Source organism: Drosophila obscura, unplaced genomic scaffold (genome assembly GCF_018151105.1).
Source record: "Drosophila obscura isolate BZ-5 IFL unplaced genomic scaffold, ASM1815110v1 contig_58, whole genome shotgun sequence".
NCBI lineage: Eukaryota > Metazoa > Arthropoda > Insecta > Diptera > Drosophilidae > Drosophila > Drosophila obscura.
Genome location: NW_024542848.1, coordinates 2,656,266 through 2,668,446, shown reverse-complemented (window position 1 = coordinate 2,668,446; position 12,181 = coordinate 2,656,266).

Sequence of the window (12,181 nt, the reverse complement as noted above, 5' to 3'; positions counted from 1 at the left end):
TCCTTCCAACTCCATTCCCGACTGCTTTAACTTCTGTCCGTCCAACTCCATCTCCGGCAGCTTTACCCCCGGCCTCAAAAAACTAATTTCTCCTCTTTCCCTTAAGATAACATATCAGAATGCTCGTGGCTTGGGCACTAAGCTTAACAAGCTATATACTGACAGTGCATCTTTTGAGACTGATGTAATCGCTTTTTCCGAAACCTGGCCCAACTCTTCCAAGATTCTCATTGACAAATTTAACATATGTATATAGGTATGATCGTCCATCTCGTGTCCTGATTGTTGTTCGTTCGAACATAGCTTTCCAAATCGTTCACGTCGAAGGGCTCAATAACATTGAAATTATTTTCGTTAAGCTTTGCTGGCCCTCTTCTAATCTCTTTATATCCTGTTCTTACATTCCGCCGTACTCCGAATTCTCCAATTATATGCTTCACGTCTCCCATCTTCATTCTGTTGCGTCCCAACTTAATGATTCTGATCGTCTTATAGTCCTTGGAGACTTTAACCTACCTAATATCTCATGGTCTCCTTCTGTTGACTCTAACCTGATGTTCCCATCTATTCAGCATGATTTTGTTGATTCTTTGTCGGATACATCGTTGGATCAGGTCAATGCTATATCAAATAACTTGGGTAGGCCTTTTGATCTCGTGTTTTCTTCCGAAATATCGAATACCATGGTCTGCAGAGGGTCTCCTCTATCTTTCCCAGAAGATCCTTATCATCCCACACTTGAATTTTCCGTGCAGTTGCCCTCCTCTGATCCCATCAAAACTCCCGTTAAGCCACCGTCTATTTTTTGCTTCAGGAAAGCAGATTTTACGTGCCTGAATCTTGCACTTTCATGAAATTGAGCCGGCTACAAATGCATTTTATTGTTCCTTGTTCAATGTCTTTAATACCTATGTATATACCTTTAATTTCACCTTCGCGTCATGTTAGTGGCCCTATTTGGTTCACCCCGCGTTTGATAAACCTTCGGAATATTAAATCTCGCTTGTATAAAAGGTTCAAAAGAACTGGTTCACAATCTGACTTCTCTAAGTATTCAATCGCTAAGAGTAAATTTCTTTTATTTAATAAAACATGTTATAATGACTACCTGTCCAAATGTAGACTTAGTTTTAAGCGTGATCCGAAGCAATTTTTTAGGTTTGTCAACTCGAAACGTAACTCTTCCCAATTTCCGTCATCTTTTTCTTTTAACGGCAGCCAGGCTGATAATGATTGTGATGTTGCTAATATTTGCGCTTCATTTTTTCAACTCTGCTACTCAGTTTCCTCTAATAACCATCCCTCTATTCTGGCTTCTTCTGACATACTTCGTCCCAATCAATCTTATCCTTTCCACATGAATAGTTCTAACTGTATCTATCCCCCCTTCATCGACAATAATGACCTCTTAATTTATTTAAAGTCATGTAAATTTTCTTTTTATACCGGCCCCGATACGGTTTCTAGTGCTGTCCTTAAACTGTGTGCAGATTCTCTCTGTGTGCCCCTCCTTAAACTGTTTAACCTATCTCTCGAGCTCGGCGATTTTCCCACCGTCTGGAAAGAGTCATATATTATTTCCATTCATAAAAAGGGGTCTAAATCGGATGTTTCTAATTACCGTGGGATCTCTAATTTATCTGCCATTCCCAAACTCTTCGAAAAAATAATTACTTCCCAGCTCCAACACTTTTGTTGTTCCCTATTCTCTGAATCGCAGCATGGATTTGTAAAACGTCGGTATATTTCTTCGGCTGCAAACTCCGCAGCGAAGGCAAGGAAAGACAGCTAGCTTGATGGACCCGAAGGCATTCCACGCGATTGACGACGACGAGCCGGCACAGACGACACCGAATTCAAGAACGAACGATTCAAGAGGGCCAATTACGATAGCGCGCAAAGTGGCAAACCCACAAGCCGTAAGCTGTTATATGTATATATCCCCTAATGGGATTAGATTAAGAACCAATGTATTAACCTTCTCACAAGCACTGCTCAAGCAGGATAGGGGGAGTGTACCATTTTCATTCAGAAATGACAATCAGGCAGTAACCGATAGAAGTTTTCTCCTTAGGCAGACGATCATGAAGCGTCAACATACCGAGAGATCGGGCCGTCCCTAGAAGCATGTGGCGACGCAACCGGGCACCCCAGCGGAGGGCAGCGACCGAGAGGCAGGGCGCTCCAACAACCAGCCGTGGCTACACCCCATATAGGCCATCGGCCTATAGCATCGGCCTTCCAGCATGGAGCAGGAAGTCTTCGCCGACTACCAGCGAATCCCCCAGGACCAGCGACCGGCAGCCGTGATGGCTCGAGCAGCAGCCTCCATTGGCCGCGCAGATGCAGAAAAAGGAAAGCAGGCCAACGTCCACTCCGCGACAGCTGGGGGCCGACCACGGGCACAGGCGATCAAGACACTATCCCGCGTGGTCAGGGCAGCCTGATTTCCACCCTCTTGGACGCCGAACCGAACCGAATTGCACGCAACGATGCCCCAAGTTGCGACACTGCTACCTCACCCCACCCAGCCGATTGGGAGCCCGACTTCTGGACATCCTGGGGCCCGGTGAGCCCTCAACAGGATAACCCTCCCGGGAACGAGGAAGTAGCCACAAAACCCCGGGAGCGACGGTAGCGACCGGGAAGCAGAGGCAGAAGAAGAGTGGGAGCCCGACCACCGCTTCGCGACTTCTGGGATCCGACTACCTCCCAAGCACAACTTCGCCGCCTTGAGCCGTCGCTTGTTCGGAACCACGGACACCGATGATCAGGACACGATCTTGCGCGGTCACGGCAGCCCGGTTTCTACCCAGGTGGACACTACCGACTCTGGCTACCAAGGAAACACCGGTGCCCCAAGTTCCAGCACTACCACCTCACCCCAGTTAGCCAATTGGGAACCCCCTCTTTGGGCAGAATGGGACCTGGTGAACCCCATGCAGGCCGAACCACTTGGTAGGGAGAGAGCAGGCGCAGAGCCCCCTAAAGAAGGTCCCCCTTCTTCGGACACATCCGGACAGAGCTACCCGGGAGAAAAAGCGGAGCTTCGTCACGACGCGCCTTCGCCGGAGTCTGATGTCACGTCTCTCATGAGCCTGAGCTTCGAGCCTCAGGGCGACGCCCCGTGGGCATCGGCGCTACGCCATCCCCCCATTGCCACGCCTCCATCACCGGTAGCCCAGGAGGACGAACTGCCACCACTGTTCTATGCCAACGACTCCCCGGAATCCGAATGCAGCCTCCCACTGGCGTTAGAAGAAGCTGCCGACTTGCTGAACCTGTTCCGACAACACCCAGGGATAGCGATGATACAGGAGGAAACCCGCTGGGCAGAAGCCCCATTGGAATGGCGAATCAATACGCCTGACCGACAGCTGCCCATCGATCTGATCAGCAATATCACGGTTTACCTTCGCCTGGCCAGTGGTAAGTCAGCTAGAAATACATAACGGTCGATGCTTCCGCATTAAAATAACGAGACGCCAAGCAGTCACGGTGACTATTTGGACCCCCCGAAGACGAGAGTGTGAAGGAGTAAACGCTCCCTCACAAATTTTCTCCCGTGAAGGGAAACACCAATTGCCATAATTTCTCATCATTCCCACTGAAGGGACAACATTCCGTGCTTACAAGGAGACACCCCAGGCGGGACTCCGAAATTTGTATTTAATGTTTATTTTTTAGGTTTAGCTTTGACATTCGCAGTAATCCTTATATTTTTCTTAGTTTTAATTATACGACCCTAAGGGCGCGTACCTGCGCTATCTCGTGATTTCAGGAAGGGGGAAACAGTGATCAGACGGCATCTCTGATAACGCGTCATCAACGACCGAGGTAAGCCCAGACATGAACCGAAAGTTCCAACGACAGAGAGGGCAAAGCTCGGCCAGCAATACCAACGTAAGACTTACAAGAGTGCGCGAGAACAGTACAACGGCGGCCGCAACGAATATCAGCGCCAAGACAAAAGAGCGGGAGAGCAGAGCCACGACCGAAAAGTCAAATAGAGAGATGTGGAACCCGAACGAACCATCGAAACCATAGCAACGGCACCAGCACCACCAATACTAACGTAAGCCCGACAAGAGAGCGCGAGAACAGTACAACGGCGGCCGCAACGAATATCAGCGCCGAGACAACAGAGAGAGAGGGAGAGAGAGCTAGAACGAAGCAGACGAAAACATAGCAACGGCGCAGACACCACGAATACCGAAACCGAGCGGAGCGAGAGCGTGAGCATTTAGCGAAGAGAGAAATTAAGCCGGGAGACCAGCAACATGGCTCGAGATCGCGAGCACGAGAGATCGAAGGTGAGTCGGTTCTGGAGTTCTAAACAAGGCAGACGTGCGCGCAAAGTCGAGCGGAAAAAAGTAACGGTGCGAACGGAAGGACAACGGTCTCCAGCCAGGGGACACAACAGGGACACTCGAGAGCAAGGATCAGGGTAAGCTAGTCTCACCGTCGTGAGTAGGTGGGCTGCTGAGCGGTGCGGTAGGCAAGATAAACCGAGCTCGGCAAAGGGAAAGAATAAATAGTAAATATAACGCTTACATCGTCGTCTTATATTATTTCATTATTGTGTCAAGTCGTGTGGGTTTTTTTTGAGCAAGAAGTGATGGATATACGCGCAACAGTTGGTTCATCCATGCTTCTCACCACCCTGCTAGGGTAGATCCGTAGCTTCCCAGAGCTGCCGCCCGGCGACTGTCCAGCCACCTTCTGGGAAGAGTGGATTTTCCCCACTCTCCAGCTTCCCAGAGGTGCCACCTGGCGACTGCCCACGTGCCTTCTGTGAGTAATTTCACGATTTCTCCACCACGAGACTAACTCTCCGCCCCGTTGGCGGCTCAAGACTCAGAGTCCCGACAAATTAAAAATATTTCTGTAATTTCGACCCTTGCTTGACTAAGAGCTGTACCCCGGCCTAGATCGCTTCCTTACACAACGCATACAAAGAATTGTGTGAGATTTTAAGGACACAAAACTAAAAATGAAGATGAGACTGTAGCGGATTGTATGCTCGAGTCAAACAATTGGCATTGCAGTGTAAATTTGGAGTCAATCTAGAAGCATTTGTATTAAACCAATTACACTAGTCAACACTAAAATTATGCTGTGGCCCAAAATTTAGATTCTTATAGATTTCGCGGTTTAAAAATTTTTAACGAACTATGGTTTTTTTTTATGGTATAGTTTTTTTTTTAAGAATTTTTATACCCGTACTCAAAAAAGAGTTAAGGGGTATATTAGATTTGTGGTAAAAGTGGATGTGTGCAACGCAGAGAAGGAAACGTTTCCGACCCCAAAAAGTATATATATTCTTGATCAGCATCAATAGCCGAGTCGATATAGCCATGTCCGTCTGTCCGTCCGTCCGTCCGTCTGTCCGTCTGTCCGTCTTGATGAGCGCCTAGATCTGAGAGACTATAAGAGCTAGAGAAACCAAATTTGGTTTCCAGACTCATGTGATATCACACTGCTACAAGTGTATTTCAAAATTTCGCCCCGCCCCCTTCCGCCCCCACAAAGGACGAAAATCTGTGGCAGGCACATTTTTAAAGATACGATAAAACTAAAATTGCAGTATCGTAGAGAATGCCCATATCTACCAGATTGCCGAATCTGAACTAGATCGGATCATAATTATAGCCAGAATGAAGAAATTAATTTTCTGTTGGTTTCCTCTCCTTCTCCAGCGCTGCTGACGCTACTGATTCTCTTTCTCGCTCGCACACTCTGCCGCGTTCAGTGCGCGAGCAACCCCTAGCGGAGGAGATGTAGAATATAAATGGTACATGTACAATCTACATGTTAGATGTGGAATATACATTGTAGATGTAGATGTAGATAACAGATGTAGCAAAAAAATGTAATATGTAAAATTTTTTTTTTAATTTTTAAATTCTAAAAAATCATAAGCTCAAAAATGTATATACTGACTGAGTACGGGTATAAGTAGAGTCGCGTCTCCAGAAGCGACTCACACGTTCCTTCTCGTTTTTTTTTTTTTTTTTGTTATTTTTTCAGAGGTAGTGCTTCTTTTTTTTATAATTTAAGTAGCTTATATCTGCTTGCATAGAACTTTGCAGTTCCGAAAAGCGGACAAATGCAGCTATAAATCGTACCCAGACACTTTGTATCTGCAGCTTACCGCCTGGAAGATATTAAGCTACTTAAGTTATATGAAAAATAGAAGCTCTACCTCTGCAAAAAACCAAGAAAAAAATACCAGATTTTAAAAGTTCTTTAAAAAAAAATTACACTATAAAAAAATAATAAAGTACTACAAAAATTTGTAAATCCCGAAATCTATCAGAAAAAGTCATTTTGGTTGACAGCCTAAATTTTGTCCAGTAGTGTTATTAATGAGCCTCCCAAAACACCATATACGAAAGAATGGGCGAAGAAGACGAAAAATTAACTCTAGCACTTAAGAAGGCAATGGTACTGGAGACAAATATGAGCATTAAGAAGACTCAACAAGGCACAACACAACGGGACTTGTCGCTAGCATAAGCAAAGGAGCGACAATAGATATCAATTGGTAAGCAACGGCAGTAGTGATTTCAGGGGCAACCGAAATGGTTCCAGAGACGGCAAAAGGCGACGGCGATGAAAACAACGAAAAAAGTTTTATCGTAGAGAGTGAATCTGGATCAGATCGGATCATTTTTATAGCCAGAATGAAGAAATTAATTTTCAGTGGCTGCGCTACCCATTTCCATGCAACTCTCACTCATTTTCTCCCTTGGTCACACACTCTGCCTCGTGCATTGTGCGCCCTCTGGCGGAGGAGAATGAGCTAGAACTGCGTGTTAATTGAGATAAATAGCATTTTAGTAGCTCTATGCTTAGTGCAAGTGATGGGGTTCATCGAGTTTTATTGTTAAAAATAATGGCAAAAAACAGGCGGTCGCGAAAGTACGAAAAATAAAAAACGACTCTGACTAGTAAAATGCAAAAATCTTCAAATTGGAATGGAATATTCTAAAGCGATCAATTAACTTTTAAGGCCGGCAAAAATCCTCCAGCTGAACCCGCCCCGAGGGTGCCGGCCGGGCAATGGGCACTGCATTATCCCGGATCGGGTGATGCACTGTCGCTTGTCCTGTCCGGGGTATTGCAGTGTCTAGCCAAGGCCGGGTCCAGGTCCTCCCGACCAAAAATTGGGGGAACTGAACCATGGCCATGGCTGGAGGTGCCTGGCGGGTAGGCATAAAACGCTAGGGGGTGTTTCCCCCGATAAACATCAACTACGTATGGACCTTCGGGCCTAGTATGGAGCGGACAGACGGTCAAACACGGGTTGGGATGTCAACCCAAACGTTGGTGGAAAGCGTGACTGCTACCACTGGCGGGCACGGGGAGGAGCAATCCTCTCTGCGTGTCGCCAGCGGTCACACCTCTGATATGGCGGGAGCAGATCATGTCAGTTGCAATGCTACTGCCACAAAACGGACTCACTCCAAGCTGAGCCGCACAGGTGCCTTAGTCGAGACAGACTCGGACCTGGAGAGCGTGCTCTCGGTCAGCAAGACGGAGGAAGATAGCCTTCTCCGCTCGCCTGGCCCAGGTTCCAGCTCCCTGCGTAGTGAAGGGCCGAAGCGTTCTAGGGAGGGGATGAAGGCTAAGGCCCAATATAAGGCGGCGCTCAAGATCCGAAGCCGGCTCCAAGGCAGAGAAGACATCTCCCAAGAGGAGAAGTCCAAGCTAGCCTGGGCCGAGCAGAAGGTAGAGGAGGGCCGCCTACACTTTGCACAAATGCCGCAAATGAAAGCGACGAAGGGGGAATTTGTCAACAAGGTGGAGGAGACTCTCGCCACCAAAAGGCAACGCTCGACCGAGAGCGTCAGTAAGGACACTCCGGCGAGCAAGCGGCAACGCAGGCCCAAGGGAGTGGGACCTCCACCCAAAACGGCAAAGAAGCCCAAATCCAAGGCGAAGGTCAATGAGGTGATCAAACGACACCTGATCGTGGCACTCATTGACCGGAGCGATGAGAATGGCAAGATGACGGAAACGCGGTGGAAGATGGTGCACGCGCAGCTCGTAGAGTCGCTGTTCGGAAGAATGGAGGAGGACCCAACAGCCCCCATGCCCACGTTCGATGGTGCTGGGTGGCTTAACGGGGTCAAAATACTGAAATGTATGGACGACCCCACACTCAAGTGGCTGACGCAAACGGTCTGCCAAATGGAGGCGATGTGGGAGGGGGCCAGACTGGAGGTTGTGGACAGGGAGCTAATCCCGTCCATACCAAAGGCGAAGGTACTCTTCCCCATCGCAATCCAAGGAGACCGTGCGCTGAGGCTGCTACAGCTGCAGAACCCAGACGTGCCAACGGCGAACTGGAGGATCTTGCACATTGGGAGCCCACTACCCAACGGGGCCCAGAGTGCGATCCTCCAAATCAGCAAGGAGGCAGAGGACCTGCTGTACCCCAGATTCGGGAAGATGGCGTGGGGCATGGGTAGCCTCAAAAAGCGCCACCCCGAAGACAAGGACACGCACACCCTGCAGGCAGGCGAGGTGGAGAAGGACCTCGGTCTGGAGTCCATCGTGGAGGCCGCTCAGGATCTTGCGCTGGACGACTCTGATGCCGCAGAGGACGAGGACGGTGACCTGACTATAATAGTCAACCCGTCGAGTGTAGTTGAGCCAGCCTCCCATGTCAGTGAGGGTTCTGCAGCTCAACCTACATAAAAGCAAGCTCGCGTCGACGGAGCTCCTCATCGCCATGGAGCAAGGGCCCGTCGACATAGCTCTGGTCCAGGAGCCATGGATTGCCTCTGGCAACGCTGTGGACGGACTAAAGTCCTCTAACTACAACCTTTTCCACTCACCATCGGTAAGCAGGACCAGAACCGCCATACTCGTACGGAAGGGCATCTATGCTTACCTTTTGTCTCATTACAGCACTGATGACCTGACTGCTGTGATGCTAGAAAGCGAGGAAAAGCACCTTATGGTAGCTTCCTGCTATATGGCACACGACAGGCCAGCTTCACCGGAAGCGCTAAGGAGTCTGGTGGCGGATGCCAGCCCGAAAGACCAGCAACTTCTGGTTGGTACGGACGCCAATGCCCACCACAGCGTGTGGGGAAGCCCCGACATCAACGACAGAGGTGAGTCACTTCTAGACTTCATACTATCAACTAACCTAGATGTAGCAAACGTAGGGGAGGAACACACCTTCGTAGGTCCCACCTCGTCCAACGTACTAGATCTAACACTCGTAACGGGAAAGAGTACTTTGGTATCTGGCTGGAGAGTCCTTGAAAGACCATCCTTCTCAGACCACAAGTACATTCAATTCAAGTGCGAATTTAAACACTCTCCGAAGATAACTGTTTATAGAAACTCCCGGAACACAAACTAGGAAAAGTTTAAAAAGACAGTTACCTCGAAGCTCGCGAATCGTGCGGGCACAGTGACATCTCCGGAAGAGATAGAAACGTCCCTAGAGACCCTGTCCAAGGAACTACTGGATGCGTACCACGCATCATGCCCACCCTCGAGAACGAAAAAGAGGACCAAACCACTCTGGTGGAACCGGGACTTATCGCTTCAAAGAAACAACCTCAAAGAATTCTTCAAAATCGCCAAACAGGCGAACGAGGAGATAATCAATGAGGAATACAAAATCCTACTCAGGGAGTACAAGAAGGAAATACGCAGGGCACGAAGAAACTCGTGGAGGAACTTCTGCTCCAATATCGAGAAAGTCCCAGAAACGGCTGGACTTCGGAAGCTGCTATCAAAGCAACCTACCATACAGAGTCAGCTGAAGCGAGAAGATGGACAGAGGGCAGTGAAGAAGCCCTAACAGCACTAATGGAAGCTCACTTCCCAGGATGCACCGAGGTTGCTGAAGCTACAACGCATCAGGACCTAGCAACTGAGGAACAGCATCTCCCAACAGATCTGATATCGTCTAAGAGAATCCACTGGGCTATACACTTCTTTGCGGGTACAAAAGCACCAGGACTAGACGGTATATTCCCAGCCATGCTACAGGTGACCAAAGATGTGATCACCCCGTGGCTCTCTGCAATATACTCAGCTTGCCTGAGCACAGGCTATATCCCTATCCAATGGAGGACCTCGAGGATTGTCTTCCTTCCAAAGGCAGGAAAGTGCACCCATATGAGCCCAAAACTCTAGAAAAGCTGCTGGATCTACACATCAGGAATGATGTAGGGAGACTGATGTCAACCAACCAGCATGCCTACACCAAAGGGAAATCGGTAGAGACGGCACTGCACTCGCTAGTAGCCACCATCGAGAGAGCCCTCCATAATAAAAAGTATGCTCTAGGAGTGTTCGTAGACATATCCGGAGCATTCAACAATGTGAATACGAGCGCGACCGCGCGACCGCCTAGAAGCGACCAACACGCATCCCGCAATCAACCTCTGGATAAAGAACCTTCTAAGTTGTAGACGGGTGTACTCAGAGTGGGGCACCGCTTCCATGGTGAAAGGGGCACACAGAGGCACACCTCAGGGTGGGGTCCTGTCGCCCCTCCTATGGAATCTGGTGGTCGACGAACTAATAAAGAGATTCGAGAGGAGAGCCCCAAAAATAACAGCTTATGCGGACGACATAAGCGTAATTATTACGGGAATATGCCCATCGAGCCTCAGCTCTATAATGGAATCAACACTCAGGGAGATATGTGAGTGGGCGGAAAAAGTAGGACTCAGTATCAACGCGGACAAGACGGACCTCATCCTCTTCACCAAGAGGTACAAGATACCGGCATGGTTCCCCCCGAAAATCGACAGAACCAGGCTTACCCCAGAAACACAAGTCAAATATCTCGGCATAGTACTGGACAGCAAGCTGACATGGAGACCCAATGTATTGGAAAGGGTGAAGAAGGCCACCATTGCGCTATATGCATCCAAGAAGATGCTTAGCAGCACATGGGGCCTATCACCTGCACTAATGCACTGGATCTACATTTCGGTAGTGCGACCGACTCTGCTGTATGGAGTCTTAGTGTGGTGGCTGGCTACAGAAAAGAAAACCTACAACACGCTAATGGATAAAAGTCAGCGGCAGGCACTGCTCTGCATCACTGGGGCGCTGAGGTCAACCCCAAACAATACTCGGAATCGATCCCCTGGACATCCACGCTCAACTGACTGCAGATAAGGCAGCACAACGCTTAGTAGCATCAGGCAATATGTCTCTACAAGGATTCGGGCACAGTTCAATTGGCCGAGACATGACCAGTATATCTGACTACATGATCCCCCAAACTGGCCTGGATGCAAAAAACAAATCATACATGGGACCCGACGATTGGAAAAGGGGTCGGGACCAGACTCAACACCTCAACATCTATACTGACGGCTCCAAGATGGAAGGAGGAGTAGGAGCAGGCATATACTGTACAGACCCTGAGATAAGGCTGTCCTAAAAGTTACCGGACCAATGCAGCATATTCCAGGCGGAAGTCTTCGCCATACGGAAAGCGGCAGAGGCTGCTCAGTCTACGGATCGTCCACACGACGTGATCAACCTGTTCGTGGACAGCCAGGCGGCGATAAGATCCATGCAGTCGTCGGCGGTCAGTTCCAGAAATGTCTTGGCAAGCAGGGAGGCACTTGATATCCTAAGCACGACAAAGTCAGTGCGGATCTACTGGGTTCCCAGCCACCAAGGCATCGATGGCAACGAGATGGCGGACGGTCTGGCTAAGGACGGCGTCGGGCTGGCAAACGACAGAACTGAGAACGTGGCTGTCTCCCTTAGAACGCTCCAAAGCGATTTAGAGAAACGGGCCGACACACAGGCAAGAAGCAGGTGGAGCAGAACCACCACCTGCAGAACCTCAAAAACCATGTGCAAGGAGCGCAATAGGAAACTCAGCCACTACATACTGCACCTCCCACGGAAGGACTGCAGAATGTTGGTGGGAATACTCACAGGTCACTGTCTGGCCGCGGCACATGCTGTCAAACTAGGCATCACCAACAGTGGCAACTGCAGGGAATGCGAGGAATCCGGGGCAACTGAAACCCTGGAACATCTCATCTGCAACTGCCCGGCTCTCTCAAGGGCTAGGAGAATATACCTGGGCGCCCCGGTACTGGCATCACTGGAAGATGCCTCCAAGAGGACGCCGGGGAACTGCTAGCCTTTGCCAAAAACACCTCGATCCTTAAGG